This window comes from Hyperolius riggenbachi, chromosome 3 (assembly GCF_040937935.1).
Source record: "Hyperolius riggenbachi isolate aHypRig1 chromosome 3, aHypRig1.pri, whole genome shotgun sequence".
Taxonomy (NCBI): domain Eukaryota; kingdom Metazoa; phylum Chordata; class Amphibia; order Anura; family Hyperoliidae; genus Hyperolius; species Hyperolius riggenbachi.
The window spans coordinates 23,156,363-23,170,121 of record NC_090648.1 but is presented as its reverse complement, the minus strand read 5'-3'; the positions used below and the strand labels follow the sequence as shown (position 1 = coordinate 23,170,121).

Below are 13,759 nucleotides of genomic sequence, written 5' to 3'. Positions count from 1 at the left end.
GGTGGCTGTTATAAACACCCCAATTCACCATGGTGGCCTCCGATCTGTAAGGGCTTCATACTACTTCCTGTTAAAACAGGAAGTAATGTGAAGCCCTTACAGATCGGAGACCACCGGCCGTGAATGAAGGCATATGTCTGCCGCCGCCGCTGCTGCCACTGATGATAGATGCAGAGGGGAGAGCCCGAGGTGAGGGGGGTACTGTCCCCCTCCCCACCGATGTACAAAGCTATCCCCTCACGCTGCAACCCCTCCTGCCCCCCAAAATGGCCCTAAACGGGCCCCAGGGGAAGGGCGCTCAAATTCTTGCAGGGGGGCCCGTTGACTTCTAGTCCCACCCCTGAACTTGTCCATCACTTCTATGGCCAGAAACAGTCCCTCTCAGTTTTAAAATTTTCCTGCACATTGAAATCTATGGCAATTCACCCATTTTGCCTGTACCTTTGTGGGAAATTTGGGTTCGAGTTTTCGAAAATTGATGTTCGGGCCATTTCTACTCATCACTGCTTGTAGGTTAGCATTGTTTAATTGTACACCAGGAAGTGAGGAAAATGCACGGAGCTCTGGAATTCAGGGTGTGTGTGAAGCAAAGAAGGGCGGCTTCGGAGCAGGAAGAATGATTTACATTGACATGCAGCCTCTCATCTCTCCACACGTCCTGCTTCCCTTCTGCCCTTCGTCTTTTTCTGTGCAGCACAACTTCAGAAATCCAGCCCTGCCAGTTACCAATCCTCTCAGGAAGATTGAGCCAAAATTCCAGAGACTTTTTGCAAGAAGAATGTGTAAGTTTTCCCAAATTTTTGGTTCACTTTAAACAATGTAAATGAATGCTACCAAATATTAACAGAATGTATGTCAGCTTGTGCCCTGCTGGAGTTGTAACATAGTCAATAAAACGCGACATCATTTATCTGTGAATGTTGTTAATTTTTTTTTATTTTTTTTTACTTTTTTGCATGACGTAGATATCTTGCAAAATATGCCAACTTTATTGTTTTTTAGTACATGTGGGATTGCTATAAAGATGATTTTATGAGCATGCAAACATCTAACTTCAACTAGAAATGAAAGGACTACAGTCAATACTCCACTCCCTGTCGAAGACTTTACAACTGTGTGTTGCTACTGGCAGTAGAGAAAACAGAACAGGCAGCTGGCAAAACCAGAGCTTTCCCGTTACTCTGAGCTCACCAGACCACCAGTAATACTTGCTTCCGTGTACAGGTATGTCACAGCTTATCAAGCAGGCTTGTGATTGGTGTATATTTCACTTTTGATGTGCCTTTATTTGATGTGCATTTCGGGGCGCTGCCTTTGACATAGGATACCGGGGATTGAATCTTGGCTAGGTTCCGTATCTATTCAGTAAGGAGTTTAAGACAAGATTTCCTAGCTCTTGAGCACGTCCCAGTGGCTGCAGCTCTTGAGCGATTTGAGCCCGACAGGAGAAAAGCTCTATACAAATCTTCAGATTATTATTATTATTATTATTATTATGATGAAGTACATTTATTTGATGCACATTTATTATGTTACAAATTCTAAAATGGCAAAGAGATGAGAGATGTAAGACTAAATGGCTGGCTCACACTACAACAGCTTTTCTAAACTGTAATGTGAATTCACAAAACCTGCAAACACAGCAGTTTCAAAGCACATAAAAATAACTCAAAGACTGCATTTATACGTAAAAGATAACATTTAAAGAGAACCTGAACTGAAAATGAAAAGTCAAGATAACCATACACAAGTCATACTTATCTCCTGTGTGGGCTACTCCTAAATCTCTTTCTCCTCTACTGTGTCCTGCTTGTCCACTGTGATCAATGGAATTCTCTGTCCTCCGTTTTAAAAATGGCCATTACCCCATAACAGCTTCCTGGTCAGCACACTGTTAAATTGTAATATCCCCCACTTGAGCCATAAGGAAACATGGACATTACCTTGCACATTCAGTTGTAACTGACAGCTGCTGATATATAACTGTTAGCAACTGGTATATTTCAGTTCTGACAAAATGTTGTCAGAACTGGAAGGGATCACTGTAAAAAGAAAATGGTGAGCTTCTGAGAGGAACTGACTGTGAGGTTAGTATGTAATATGCATTTGCAGCTATGTCATGTGTTTATTTTAAATAATTTTACTCACTTTAGGTTCCCTTTAATGAATAAATTACTAAAGGACAACTGTAGTGAGAAGTACGGTGGGATGTGAAAGTTTGGGCAACGTTGTTAATCGTCAATCGTCATGATTTCCCTGTATAATTCGTTGGTTGTTACGATAAAAAATGTCAGTTAAATAAATCATATAGGAGACACACACAGTGATATTTGAGAAGTGAAATGAAGTCTATTGAATTTACAGAAAGTGTGCAATAATTGTTTAAACAATACAAGTTGACTGACTGGCAGCCCTGCTGATCTATTTGGCTGCAGTAGTGACTGAATCACACCAGAAACAAGCATGCAGCTAATCTTGTCAGATCTGACAATAATGTCAGAAACACCTGATCTGCTGCATGCTTGTTCAGGGGCTATGACTGAAAGTATTAGAGGCAAAGGATCAGCAGGACAGCCAGGCAACTGGTATTGTTTAAAAGGAAATAAATATGGCAGCCTCCATATCCCTCTTGTTACAGTTGTCCTTTAACTACTGAATGATGGTTAAACATCAGATGTAGAGATGGCCCGACCTGTTTGCCGGCGAACAGTATTCTGCGAACTTCCGCTGCTTGTATTTGAGGTGGCCAGCGAACATTTGACATGTTTGACCCGCCCCCCCCTATACATCATCATTGAGCTAAACTTTAACCCCTTACCTAACAGTCAGCAGACACATGGCAGCCAATCAGATAGCACCCCCTCCTGGACCCCCCACCCCCCTATTAAAAAGCAGTTGCAGTGGCCATATTGGATTCATTCTCTGCTGACTGCTGACTGTTAGTGAGAGCAGGGTCAGACTTGCTGCAGATAGGTAGGGGAAAGCATTAGCTAGGCCTGTGTTCTTGTTTCTCACTTGCTGTGAAAGCACCCCAAACAGCCCTTATGAGGGCTAGTGCATTGGTCTCCTGTGTTTTTTTTTTTTTTCATGTGTGACACTCCACAGCCCACTGAGACCCAGAGCTGTGCACACTACTGCTATTTGTTGCATAGGCAAATGCGGGGGGGGGGGGGGATTACAGCTGCCCATAATCTCCCCTGGGGGGCCAGTGCAGTGTCTGGGGCAGGCACAAGTTAAGACACCAGAATATCTGCAGGTATCCTGCTTCTCACAGCACTGCCCCCTTTCTTTCTCTGCTACCGTAGACTTTGGAAGTAGCAGCAGCGTGTGTACAGAGCATGGAGCAGCTGTGGGGAACCTAACAGAGTCAGGTATGAGCACAGCCCTAAGCCCTGCTGTGCGAATGCTTCACTTTCTCCTTCATTAGCAATGTCGACTGTCCTCATTATTATCTGTTTCCAAACTGCTCCTGATCGATTCCTTTGTCGATCTGGAGCAGATTGGACATTTCGGAAATAATTGTCATCCTGTCATTTGGACGGGAAATTGTACAGTGGGATGCAAAAGTTTGGGCAACCATGTTAATTGGCATGATTTTCCTGTATAAATCGGTGGTTGTTATGATATTAAATATTTGAGAAGTGAAATTAAGTTTATTGGATTTACAGAAAGTGTGCAATAATTGTGTGAACAAAATTAGGCAGGTGCATACATTTGCGCACCAAAAAAAAGAGATGAAATCAATATTTAGCAGATCCTTCTTTTGCAGAATTTACAGCCTCTAAACAGGTCCTGTGGGTTCCAATGAGAGTCTGGATTCTGGTTGAAGGTATTTTGGACCATTCCTCTTTACAAAACATCTCTAGTTCATTCAGGTTTGATGGCTTCCGAGCATGGACAGCTCTTTGTAACTCATACCACAGATTTTCAATTATATTCAGGTCTGGGGACTGAGATGGCCATTGTTGTACTTGATCCTCTGCTTGAATGCATTAGTGGATTTTGAGCAGTGTTTAGGGTTTTTGTCTTGCTGAAAGATGCAGCCCTGGCGCAGTTTCAGCTTGGTCATTGATTCCTGGAAATTGGTCTCCATATTCTGCTGCTACTGAGTGGAATCCATGCGTTCCTCAACTTTGACAAGATTCACAGTACCTGCACTGGCCACACAGCTCCACAGCATGATGGAACCACCACTATATTTTACTGCAGGTAGCAGGTGTTTTTCTTGGAATGCTGTGTTCTTTTTTCCTCCATGCATAACACCCCTTGTTATGCCCAAGTAACTCAATTTTACTTTTATCAGTCCACAGCACCTTATTCCAAAATGAAGCTGGCTTGTCCAAATATGCTTTAGCATACCTCAAGCAGCTTTGTTTGTGCTGTGGGCAGAGAAAAGTCTTCCTCTGCATCACTCTTGCATACAGCATCCCCTTGTTTAAGGCAGGGAACACACTTGTCTTTCAGTTTTCTGCACACATTTTTCTGCGTACATTTTCTGCGCACCAAGTGTGTTTCTATTCAGAAATACGTGTGTGTTTTTTCACAGTAGCTAATGTAATTGATACATAAAACGGACAAAATTGGCAGAATCCTGATGCAGAATGTCAATGTGTTTTTCATGCGCAGAAAAAAAACTAAGTGTGAACTAGCCCATTGATTAACATGAGTTCTCAGTTTTTCTGTGCAGAAAACGCGCACAAAAACTAATCTAGTGTGTTCCCTGTCTGAAGTGCACCAAATGGTTGAACGATGCACAGTGACTCCATCTGCAGCAAGATGATGTTGTAGGTCTTTGGTGCTGGTCTGTGGGTTGACTCTGACTGTTCTCACCATTCGTCACTTCTATCTATCCGAGATTTTTCTTGGTCTGCCACTTCGATCCTTAACTTGAACTGAGCCTGTGGTCTTCCATTTCCTCAATTTGTTCCTAACTGTGGAAACAGACAGCTGAAATCACTGAGATAGCTTTCTGTATCCTTTCCCTAAACCATGATGGTGATGTAAGGGATAGCGGAGATGCCGCCACATCAGGGAATGACATGGCGGCTATCTCCGCGTCTCAGCCGGCGGTTTCCGCCGCGCGGTTACATGATGAAATTGTGCCTAGGTTTGTGGCGAATGAGGAGGAAGCCGCCGCAGCACCAAGTGGCATGGCGGCTGTCTCAGCATCTCAGCCAGCGGCCTTCGCCGCATTGTCGCATGATGGAACTATGCCTGCTCTCTCAGTCGCACATAGACTGAGGTCTACGCACAGACAGGCTCTTTATGCAAACAGAAGGGGAGTCAGCTGATCAGCCGGTCAGCTGACTCCAACACTGATCCTGATTGGCTGAGTGACTGGGGGCGGGGCTTAAGAGCGCTCCCAGTATATATAGAACAGGCCTGTCAGTTCTTCCTTGTCTGCTGTTGCATATGCTACGTGTTAGCACTCAGACCCATAGTCAGATCCGAAAGTGTGCTAGAACCAGCAGGAGCTGGGGATCCACACTTAGGCCTGAAACACACCAGAGGAGTTTTTCTGAGCGTTTTGAGTTTTTAAATCTGCTGCTAATGTTATCCTATGTGTCTGTGCACACTGGAGCAATGAGGTTTTGTATAAAACCCCATAGCATTACATTGGGAAGAGCTTTTAGAGGTTTCAAAAGCTCTTCCCAATGTAATGCTATGGGGTTTTTTACAAAACCTCATTGCTCCAGTGTGCACAGACACATAGGATAACATTAGCAGCAGATTTAAAAACTCAAAACGCTCAGAAAAACTCCTCTGGTGTGCACCAGGCCTAAGTCAGATTCTGTTGATAGCTTAAAGTACTAATTGAATTGTATTATTTGTTATGACCTTCTGCTAGCCTTGACTACTCTTCTGTCTTCTGATACTGTGCCTTTGCCTATCTGATCCAGTTGCCGACTTAGTTTATCCCTCACTCTGATCCCGTCTTCTGCCTTTGTACCGTATCTGTCCGTGTGTTGCCGAACTTACTTGTCTGACTCAACTGCCCTCACCAGGGAGTTTAGCCCTGGTAAGGGGCTCTCTGTTTAGGTATCGCCTACTCCTCAGGTTAATAGCTGCAGTATAGTCTGAATCACCTGCTCCTCAGGTTGATAGCTGCAGTACAGTCTTAATCACCTGCTCTTCAGGTTGATAGCTCCAGTACAGTCTTAATCACCTGCTCCTCAGGTTGATAGCTGCAGTACAGTCTTAATCACCTGCTCCTCAGGTGACTAGCTATTATAGTACTGTCTGGATCTCCTGCCCCTCAAGGGATCACCTGTTACAGTACAGTCTGAATCACTCGCTCCTCGAGTGATCTCTCTACATTGTCCTTCTGTGCGTTACCCGCTCCTCGGGTAACCCTATCATTACTCTTCTGAGTCTCCAGCTCGCTGGAGTATTGATTACTGTGTTAAGAGATACCCACTGTCCAGAGGAGCTGGTAAAAGGGGGTATCTCCATCTATATTACTGTTGCACCAAACACTAACTTACATCTCAGTATCCTGTGTGTCTTGCTATACTTGTATTATTGGTGATTCTGCAGATCATCACATAATCAGGTATAACATCTGTATTATTGGTGATACTGCAGATCACCAATAATCAGAAAATCTGTTCTTGCTGACACTGATCGTTACAGGTGAAAAATCTTTGTCTTCGGGTCATTTGAGAGTAGTTTTGAGACCCCCATGTTGCTACTCTTCAGAGAAAATTAAAAGAGGAGGGAAACTTACAAATGACCCCCTTAAATACTCTTTCTCATAATTGGATTCACCTGTGTATGTAGGTCAGGAGTCACTGAGCTTACTAAGCCAATTTGATACTGATAATTAGTTCTAAAGGTTTTGAAATCAATAAAATGACAACGGTGCCCAAATTTATGCATCTGCCTAATTTTACTTAAACAATTATTGTGCATTTTCTGTAATTCCAATAAACTTAATTTCATTTCTCAAATATCACTGTGTGTGTCTATATAATATATTTAACTAACATTTTAAATAACATCCTCTATAATGATCCCTAACTGTCCCTGCGTCATCCTCCTCATGGTTGTGTGTCCCTGGGTTTTTTGTACTGCACATGTGCGCAGCACAGACCACCGTTGAGACAGGAGGACGGGCCAGGGAGCCGAGCGGCTAACATGCGGTGGCGGCGGTCACACTACCTAGAGCTAGTGTTGGGCGAACAGTGTTCGCCACTGTTCGGGTTCTGCAGAACATCACCCTGTTCGGGTGATGTTCGAGTTCGGCCGAACACCTGACGGTGCTCGGCCAAACCGTTCGGCCATATGGCCGAACTAAGAGCGCATGGCCGAACGTTCCCCGAACGTTCGGCTAGCGCTGTGATTGGCCGAACGGGTCACGTGGTTCGGACCCGAACGCGCTCTGATTGGCCGAACTGTCACGTGGTTCGGGTAAATAAATACCCGAACCACGTCATATCTCCGCCATTTGTCTGTGGGTTTAGCTTTGGGTAGGCAGGCAGGGTAGTTCGCGCTCCAGCCACGCTAGCCAGGGTCCCCCCCAGTCATTGTGTGTCGCTGCTGGGAATAGTAGTACACCGCTCGCTCAGCATTCTGTTTACTGCCACTCTGTGTACCTCGCTCAGCCACACTATATAGCATTCTGTTTACTGCCACTCTGTGTCTGCTGGGAATAGTAGTACACCGCTTGCACAGCCACACTATATAGCATTCTGTTTACTGCCACTCTGTGTACCTCGCTCAGCCACACTATATAGCATTCTGTTTACTGCCACTCTGTGTCTGCTGGGAATAGTGGTACACCGCTCGCTCAGCCACACTATATAGCATTCTGTTCACTGTTCTGTGTCTGCTTGGAATAGTGGTACACCGCTCGTTCAGCCACACTATATAGCATTCTGTGTACTGTTCTGTGTCTGCTGGGAACAGTAGTACACCGCTCGTTCAGCCACACTATATAGCATTCTGTGTACTGTTCTGTGTCTGCTGGGAACAGTAGTACACCGCTCGCTCAGCCACACTATATAGCATTCTGTTCACTGTTCTGTGTCTGCTGGGAATAGTGGTACACCGCTCGCTCAGCCACACTATATAGCATTCTGTTCACTGTTCTGTGTCTGCTGGGAATAGTGGTACACCGCTCGCTCAGCCACACTATATAGCATTCTGTTTACTGTTCTGTGTCTGCTGGGAATAGTGGTACACCGCTCGCTCATCCACACTATATAGCATTCTGTTCACTGTTCTGTGTCTGCTGGGAATAGTGGTACACCGCTCGCTCAGCCACACTATATAGCATTCTGTTCACTGTTCTGTGTCTGCTGGGAATAGTGGTACACCGCTCGCTCAGCCACACTATATAGCATTCTGTTTACTGCCACTCTGTGTACCTCGCTCAGCCACACTATATAGCATTCTGTTTACTGCCACTCTGTGTCTGCTGGGAATAGTGGTACACCGCTCGCTCAGCCACACTATATAGCATTCTGTTCACTGTTCTGTGTCTGCTTGGAATAGTGGTACACCGCTCGCTCAGCCACACTATATAGCATTCTGTTTACTGTTCTGTGTCTGCTGGGAATAGTGGTACACCGCTCGCTCAGCCACACTATATAGCATTCTGTTCACTGTTCTGTGTCTGCTGGGAATAGTGGTACACCGCTCGCTCAGCCACACTATATAGCATTCTGTTTACTGTTCTGTGTCTGCTGGGAACAGTAGTACACCGCTCGCTCAGCCAGAGTATATAGCATTGTGTTTACTGCCACTCTGTGTACACCGCTCAGCCAGACTATATACCATTGTTTACTGACACTCTGTGTACACCACTCAGCCACACTATATACCATTGTTTACTGACACTCTGTGTACACCGCTCAGCCAGACTATATACCATTGTTTACTGCCACTCTGATTCTGCTGGGAACAGTAGTACACCGCTCGCTCAGCCAGACTATATACCATTGTTTACTGACACTCTATGTACACCGCTCAGCCAGACTATATACCATTGTTTACTGCCACTCTGATTCTGCTGGGAACAGTAGTACACCGCTCGCTCAGCCAGACTATATACCATTGTTTACTGACACTCTATGTACACCGCTCAGCCAGACTATATACCATTGTTTACTGCCACTCTGATTCTGCTGGGAACAGTAGTACACCGCTCGCTCAGCCAGACTATATAGCATTGTGTTTACTGCCACTCTGTGTACACCGCTCAGCCACACTATATAGCATTGCGTACTCTGCCAGTCAGTGTGTATATTGCTGGGATCAGTAATACTCCACTCACCGTCAACCACTATATGAGCTCAACATGAGTTCCCCAGAGACCTCCGCTGTGAGCAGCACTCCCAACAACAGCAACAGCCAACGCCCCACGCAAGCTATAACATCCACCCCAGCAGCCAGTGGTCAGCAGCAGCCCTCCCCGGAGGAGAACGTTGTGTCCATCAGTCCGTCGCCAGAGCGATTAATGAGGGCTGCCATTGAGGAGATGATGGGGCCTGATGTGGAGGAGGAGGTCTGGCTCAGGCCAGCATCCCAAGTTAATGTTGAGGACGATGAGGGGTCTGTGTCTGGGGATGTTGGGGTGGCAGAGGTGGTGGGTGGGTCAGACTCAGGAGAAGAGTTGTATGATGAGGATGATGATCGGGACCATCTGTATGTGCCTCAGAGTCCGACCCCGGAAAACATGTTGTATCGTGTGTTTAGGTACTAAAATCTGCGTTCCCTCCCAGTAGTGTTGGGCGAACAGTGTTTGCCACTGTTCGGGTTCTGCAGAACATCACCCTGTTCGGGGTGACTATATAGCAGACTATATAGCATTGTGTTTAATGCCACTCTGTGTACACGGCTCAGCCACACTATATAGCATTGTGTTTACTTCCACTCTGTGTCTGCTGGGAACAGTAGTACACCGCTCACCCGCCACTGTATAGCATTGTGCTCTGTGTCACTGCTGACAATAGTGGTACACCGCTCACCCACCACTGTATAGCATTTCTGTACTGCCACTGTACTGCTGCCAGTCAGCGTGTACTTTAAGGATAAGTGAAATGAGGAAGAAATCCGGTGAAAGAGGGAGGGGCAAGGGAAGAGGTGTTTCCCCTGACGGTTCACGTACAGGCCACAGGGGAGCACCCAAGAAAACCCACTCAATACTGCCCATGTTGTCCAGGACAACAACCCTCACAGATCCAAAAGAACAGGACCAGATAATTACTTGGATGACCTCTCAAGCGTCCAGCAGTGGGTTAAGCAGCACCAGCACATCACGCACGAGGTCCGAGTCCTCAGCCAGTTAAAGTCTGGGCTTTCTTTGAAGACTGCACTGAGGATGTTACCATGGCGATTTGCAAGGTGTGCAAGACCCGCCTGAGCAGGGGGAAAAGTATTAACAACCTCTCCACCACCAGCATGAGCCGCCACATTCTATCCAAACATCCCACTCTGTGGGCAAACGCGGCAGGACAGGGTACCACCAGCAACACTGCCTCCCTTGGGTTCACCAGACTCACCACCAGACCCGCCTCAGCAGCAGCAGTAGCCCAGCCATTGCGTGGTTCACAACATTCACAAACATCAGACGATGCTGACACTGTCACTTTCCGGACTAGTGCTCTTGAGGTCTCCCAGTGTTCATCAAACACAACAACCAACAGCCCTTCGGTGTGCAGCGCTACGGTTGAGTTGTCTGTTTCTGAGATGTTTGAGCACAAGAGGAAATTGCCAGCAAATGACCCCCGGGCCGTGGCAGTAACAGCCAGCCAGCATAGCCAAGCTTCTGGCCTGCGAAATGCTGCCATATCGAGTGGTGGAGACAAACAGCTTCAAGGGCATGATGTCAGTGGCCATCCCACGTTACGTGGTTCCCAGCCGCTACCACTTTGCGCGCTCTGCAGTGCCTGAGTTGCATGAGCACGTGGTCAGCTAAATAACCCGAAGCTTGAAGAATGCCGTTGCCTGCAAGGTTCACCTCACCACTGACACCTGGACGAGTGCGTTCGGCCAGGGTCGATACATCTCCCTTACCGCGCACTGGGTGAACCTTGTGGAGCCTGGCAGCGATTCCTCACCTGCTACGGCGCGGGTGTTGCCCACGCCGCAAACAGCTGGATAACAACAGCAGCACCTACCTCTCTGACTCCTTCTCCTCCAACGCATCTCAAAGCTGTACCTCATCCGGAAATGCTAACCCAGCACCAGCAGCAGTAGGATCGTGGAAGCAGTGCAGCACAGCTGTTGGCATGCGTCAGCAAGCGTTGCTGAAGCTGATCTGCCTTGGGGATAAGCAGCACACAGGGGAGGAAATTTGGAGGGGAATAAAGGAACAGACGGATTTGTGGCTGGCACCGCTGGACCTGAAACCGGGCATGAAGCTAGACACCTGGCACGAACTGGCAATGTACGCAATAGAGGTGCTGGCTTGCCCGGCAGCCAGCGTTATGTCGGAACGCTGTTTCAGTGCTGCCGGAGGCATCATCACAGATCGGCGTATCCGCCTCTCCACAGAAAATGCAGACCGTCTGACTCAAATTAAAATGAATCAATCCTGGATTGGAAACGACTACGCAACACTCCTGGACCCCAACCAAGTAACATGACCGATGAACATCTGGGATGGTTTAGCGTTTCCGGTCCCTGTTTATTGAACCTCTCATCTGTATTACATTTATGACTGCATGGCGGCAAAAAGCATTGCTGCTATATCCGCACGCTTTTTGTCCTCATGCAAGGCCTGGGTTGTTGTGTCTCACAAAGCGTGGCCTTCTCCTCCTGCGCCTCCTCCTGTTCCATCACGTGTGCTGCTGCTGCTGCTGGGTTACCGTTGCCGCGTGGTCCCTGTTTATTGAACCTCTTATCTTTATTACATTTATGACTACATGGCGGTACAAAGCATGCTATCCGCACGCTTTTTGTCCTCATGCAAGGCCTGGGTTGTTGTGTCTCACAAAGCGTGGCCTTCTCCTCCTGCGCCTCCTCCTGTTCCATCACGTGTGCTGCTGCTGCTGCTGCTGCTGGGTTAGCGTTGCCGCGTGGTCCCTGTTTATTGAACCTCTTATCTTTATTACATTTATGACTACATGGCGGTACAAAGCATGCTATCCGCACGCTTTTTGTCCTCATGCAAGGCCTGGGTTGTTGTGTCTCACAAAGCGTGGCCTTCTCCTCCTGCGCCTCCTCCTGTTCCATCACGTGTGCTGCTGCTGGGTTAGCGTTGCCGCGTGGTCCCTGTTTATTGAACCACTTATCTTTATTACATTTATGACTGCATGGTGGTACAAAGCATGCTATCCGCACGCTTCTTGTCCTCATGCAAGGCCTGGGTTGTTGTGTCTCAAAGCGTGGCCTTCTCCTCCTGCGCCACCCTCCTCCTGTTCCATCACGTGTGCTGCTGCTGGGTTAGCATTACCGGTCCCTTTTCCTGGAACCTCTTATATGTATTACATTTATGACTGCATGCCGACAAAAAGCATGTTACCTGTGCAAAGAAAACAGACATTTCCCGCATTTAAAAGACAGTTTTCCCTTTGAAACTTTAAAATCGATTTTCTCAAAAACTATAAGCTCTTTTTGCTAAATTTTTTTTTCCTCTTGTACCCACTCCCAAGGTGCACATACCCTGTAAATTTGGGGTATGTAGCATATAAGGAGGCTTTACAAAGCACAAAAGTTCGGGTCCCCATTGACTTCCATTATGTTCGGAGTTCGGGTCGAACACCCGAACATCGCGGCCATGTTCGGCCTGTTCGGCCCGAACCCGAACATCTAGATGTTCGCCCAACACTACCTAGAGCCTGTTTTTAAATGGGCTTATTTAGACTAGTACAGTGATGGCTAACCTTGGCACTCCAGCTGCGGTGGAACTACAAGTCCCATGAGGCATTGCAATACTCTGACAGCTCTAAGCATAACTCGGTGAGACAGAGGCATGATGGGATTTGTAGTTTTGTCACAGCTGGAGTGCCAAGGTTAGCCATCACTGGACTAGTATAACAACCAACGATTTATACAGGAAAATCATGTTGATTAACAAGGTTGCCCAACCTTTCGCATCCCACTGTATGTGAACCCAGCATGATGTCCTACCATATTATTGTACTGCATTGTGCGTGGCTGAGAGAGACCTTTCAGGAATCCCCCCTTGAAAATCCTGGGTTTGCCCCTGTGTTGCTACATTAAGTTTCAAGCACAGAACCACCCCAGGGCAGCATTATTGTTCTCTGTATTCTTATAGAACTATTGCATTTCTCTGACTCTGTGTGTGACACTCCACAGCCCACTGACACCCAGAGTTGTGCACACTACTGCTATTGTGGCCACATTAACCATTTCAGCCCGCAGGGATTTTTCACTTGATGCAACAGAGCAGTTTTCACCTCCCATTCATTCGCTAATAACTTTATCACTAATTATCACAATGAATTTATCTATATCTTGTTTTCCTGCCACCAATTAGGCTTTCTTTGGGTGGTACATTTTGCAAAGAATTGTTTTTTTTTTTAAATGCATTTTAACATAAAATTAGGAACAAATGGAAAAAAAAATAATTATTTCTCAGGTTTTGGCCATTATAGCTTTAAAATAATACATGTTACCATAACATAAACATATGTATTTTATTTTCCCATTTCTCTCGGTTATTACACCGTTTAAATGTTGTCCCTATCACAATGAATGGCGCCAATATTTTATTTGGAAAAAAGGTGCATTTTTTCAGTTTGCGTTCATCACTATTTACAAGCTTATAATTTTAAAAATGTTCATAATA

General features: G+C 46.3%; 1 protein-coding gene across 2 annotated transcripts in view; it reads left to right on the top strand.

Moving 5' to 3' along the window:
* Positions 1–660: 660 nt before the first annotated feature.
* The window catches only part of LOC137562508 (NXPE family member 3-like), a 106,649-nt gene continuing 93,550 nt past the window's right edge, over positions 661–13,759 (top strand). The window contains exons 1-2 of one of the 2 annotated variants that reach the window (XM_068273909.1): positions 661–782; positions 1,063–1,224. The gene's annotated coding sequence lies outside the window, so the exon portion shown is untranslated. The remainder of the gene's footprint in view (positions 783–1,062; positions 1,225–13,759) is intronic. The other variant, XM_068273910.1, reaches the window with a different exon arrangement.